This window comes from Urocitellus parryii, chromosome X, assembly GCF_045843805.1.
Source record: "Urocitellus parryii isolate mUroPar1 chromosome X, mUroPar1.hap1, whole genome shotgun sequence".
Taxonomy (NCBI): domain Eukaryota; kingdom Metazoa; phylum Chordata; class Mammalia; order Rodentia; family Sciuridae; genus Urocitellus; species Urocitellus parryii.
The window spans coordinates 10,141,156-10,145,556 of NC_135547.1; positions in this window are offsets into that span (position 1 = coordinate 10,141,156).

Consider the following 4,401-nt stretch of genomic DNA (forward strand, 5'->3'; position numbering starts at 1 on the left):
ATATTTTGTGGAATCAGGCAAATACCCCTCTATCTTTCTCTCTCTCACTCTCTCTCTTAACACTCATTCTAATCCATTCAATCCATGTTTTATAACTATTTTCTAAAACTCATACCTTTAATTGGTGGTCTCAGATAATTGTGATTTCTTTTCTGCTAACACTCAGTGTAGCTGTCAAATCTTTCTAAAACCAACACTAATCTGTGAAGTTAAAGTTGCAAGTCACTACTGAAAAATGCAGAGAAAAGAAGCTTCAACTCAGTCATAAAACTTGACCTTCTTAATTGAGATAGAGTTGTTCCTCCATAAAATTTATAAAATATAATTCTCAGTGTGCTAACCTAGGACTACCTACATCAGAGTCATTTGGGTACTTGTAAAAATTGCAGATTTCAGGGCTTAACTCCCATATATACTAAATCAAAGAGATTTTATGCACTCTTATAGGGACAAGTGCATAGAATTCTGCATACATAGCATATGTTAAAGGCATCTGAGTGGCAGGCCACTCCCCCCATGTTAGGCATGTGAGTGTCAGGCAGCTTACCCTGTAGGCATAGCCCTGAGCACGAAGCCATGTGTTGCAACCCCTTCGCTTGCTCCACGGCCCACTCCTCGATGGGTCTCCTCGATTAGTCATTGCAAGGAGAGTTAGCAAGAAATTATATTCATGGCTGCCTATAATCTGCTTAACTACTGCCTGGGTATATATACATGGTAACTTTTCAATAAAATCAGACCTGCTTCCTGCTTGGTCTCCGGAGGTCTTGATTAGCAGCTCCACAGCCATGCTCTCCACTATCCTGTTCTATGGACCTCCTCGCTGGACAAGAGAGAGCCCGTACACACTCTAAAGTTTACAAACAATTCAGGAACCATCTATCTGATCAAATTCCCTAAAATTCATATCCAGAACTATTTCTCCCTTCATTCAAACTTTTAATTCACAATATTGATTCATCCGTATATTTTGTGAATAAGATTTACAAGTTTCCTAAGTTCATTCATCTTATACTCTATTAGAATTCTAATGATGCATATATACATGTTCTTAAGAATATTTTCTTAGTGATTTTATTGAGGCACAACATACAAACAGTAAAGTGAACAAATCTTAAAATATGACTTGGCACATTTTTATGTATTTGTTTACCCATATTACCACCAACAAACTGAACAAAAATCCTAGAAGTTTCCCTCATATATATTTCCCATAAATACTTTCTCCTCTGCCCTTATAAAAAGACAATCATTATTTGGACATTCATCACTATATGTTAGTCTTGCTCATCTTATCACCATAGACTGGTAATTGATTATTTAATTATTACCCAATATTTAGTATTTTATGTCTTGCATTTGCTGGACTTGTTTCTGATCTCATCCATGTTATTGTGTGTATCAGTAATTCATAATTTTATTATATTAATAAAACTCTATACATTTTACTGTTGATGAATGCTTAGGTTTTCCCAGCATATAGCTATTATGAATAAAGCTACTGAACATGCTTTTTATATATCTTTTGGTGGATCATCTAATCATTTCTTGAGCATACATTCGGAATATGTTCACTAGGTCAGAAGATAGATATAGGCTTGCTCCCAAATTATTTTCTAAAGTGGTTCTATCATCTTGCATTCCCAACAGCAACATGTGACATTTATAATTATTCTATAGTTTTACCTACTATTTTCATTGTTAATTTTAATTTTAGCCACTCAAATGAGCATGTAGCAGTATCTATAGTGTTTTAATTTTCATTTTGCCAAATGAACAGCAATTCTGTGTATATTTTGATATTCTTACTGAGCATTAGTGTATCCTTTTTTGAGAAGTGTTTGCTCAAGTATTCTTTTATTGAGTTATTTATCTTCCTTATTGATTCTTGTAAATTCTTTATACAATCTGTATCCTATGCCCAGTATGTACATTTTATATACCTTCCCAATCTATAGATTGTCTTTCCACTGTCTAAAGGTGTTTCTTTTTAAAACATGTCTTAGTTGTAGATAGACACAATGTAGATGGACACAATTTATTTATTTATTTATTTATTTATTTATTTATTTTATGTGGTGCTGAGGATCAGACCCAGCACCTCACATGTGCTAGGCAAGCACTCTACCTCTAAGCCACAACCCCAGCCCATTAAAGGTGTTTCTTATTTAAAGGAAGCTCTTGATTTTAATGAGGTCAGATTTTGTCAGTCTTCTTTTCTCTGGTCTGTATATTTATTGTCCTGCTTAGAAAATCTTTTCCCATCCCAGACCATGAAATTATTCACCTATGCTTGTACCAATTAATGGATATATTTTTACATCTGAAACTTTTTCATGGGTAAAGTGTCCAATTTGATTTGTTTCCCAAGAGAGTACACAGTCATCTTAGTGCTATTAATTGAAAAGCTCATAATTTCTCCAATGATCTGAAATGCCATCTCTTTCTTATATAAAACCATGAAGGAATTCTTTTATGTTTTATCCAAAACAGCCTTATTTTCCTTTTCATGTTTAGGTTCTAAGAGTTGTTGACAAAGAAAACTGAGTGAATCAGCCTCTGACTATTAAACTAAGATCTAAAGGATGTAGTCTAAAAAATGGCAAAAAAAATGAGTAAACAGGGAAGATAATGGTCTGTGTTGATCACTGAAACTGCAGGTAAAAGGAATATGACATATTTGATAGACCACAAAGAGGCTAGTTTGACTAAGGTAGAGTGAACCAGAGTTTACTAAATGAAGCTCAGGAGATGGTAAGGGTCTGGAGAATATAGCCTCTCTTATAGAAAATCATAAATAACTTGATCTTTGTCTTAAGAGGAATTACAAGGCATTGGAGTTTTGAAAATTACCACATTAACTACAATATAAAAGGATTACAGGGAGAATAATGTGAGTAAGTGTAGACAAGAAAGCTATTTCAGAAGCTCAAATGAGAGGATGATGGTAGTTACAGAACACCACACAATAAGAATGGAGATTGAGGAGGGAAGGGAGAGTGTGTGGAGGTGAGATCATTAGTTAAATCTTTGATGCATTTAGCAAAAGTGTGTGTGTGTGTATGTGTGTGTGTAAATGGAGATGGTAGCCAAGTAATCAGATATGATGTTTTGAAGTTCAAAAAAAGAAAAAGAACTCCTCATCACAAATATGTGCACAATATCCTATGTTATTTCTACTACCACATTAATCCTAGTTTTCTCCACAAATTGCCTTAACTCAAACCTATATGTCCCTTTCATTTGGCATATCTTTTTTCAAGTGGAGGCTCATCCATACTTATTCCACACTAGGGAGATTACTTCCCTATTATATACCAGGCCTTTCTTCTTCCCATAATAATATAAAACATGGTTGTTCTTTTGAGGCTATTACATCCAGCTATATACCTCATATTTTCCACCTTGACACTATCGTCTGCCAATCTGGTTCATTATATTTGTCACTACTCTGAATTATTCCAGCACCTGGAACATCTCACTCCTGTCAAGAATCTACTCAACACCTTAGTTTTTCAGTTCTTTAACCTCTTGGTTCAACAAAAAATATTTTCATCTTTTAGTCATCCAGTGTTAAGGCTGTAATCTGAATATGGTCATCACCTGAATGGGTTCCATTTGTAAGTCATCAACTTAAATATCTCACAAATTTAACATAAATTAATCACCCAATATAAATCCAGTTTTTCTACAATCATGCTGTTTTTTCTCTAAAATATTAGCTGCTCATACTCCCATAATTTTCCACCATTCAACTATTTAAAATTGAGATTGATGCCCTCTTACCTTCACAATATTTTGCCTCTAGCCTTACATTATAAAGGTTATATAGTCTATCACTTTAACTCCTTCTCTGTCCTATTTTGCCTTTCTCACATACATCTGGAAATATTGTAATCTTAGATAAGCATAAATTTCACTTCTTCCACTTTTTCAGCTAAAGTGGGATAAAAAGCACATTAAAGTTTGGTTGATGGTTATATGCTAAAAATAGTGGTTACAAGTCTCAACTGGAGCCCAAACTGTGAAATAGTTCTTCATTTCTCTGGAATGAGTACCTCACATATTCCCCTATTTTCTGAAGCTACCTACATCACAAATCCATCACATACAATTTCGAGCAGCTGAGTTCATCTCCTATAAACATATCTACATCCATACCCATTTTTCTTCATTTCCTTAGGTATAATTAAAAAGATATGTCTCCTCTAATCTATGTAACATCACTAAAACAATTATTGGGATTCAAAACTCTCCCAACTTTTCATCTTTCCTGAATTTCAATCTTTCCTCCTACACTGAACTGTTCTTATCAACACCTACATGTTCTGAATTTTTGCCTGTTTTATTTTTTTCTTAGTCTCACTGCCTCATTGAATACTGATTTTTATTCTGAATGCA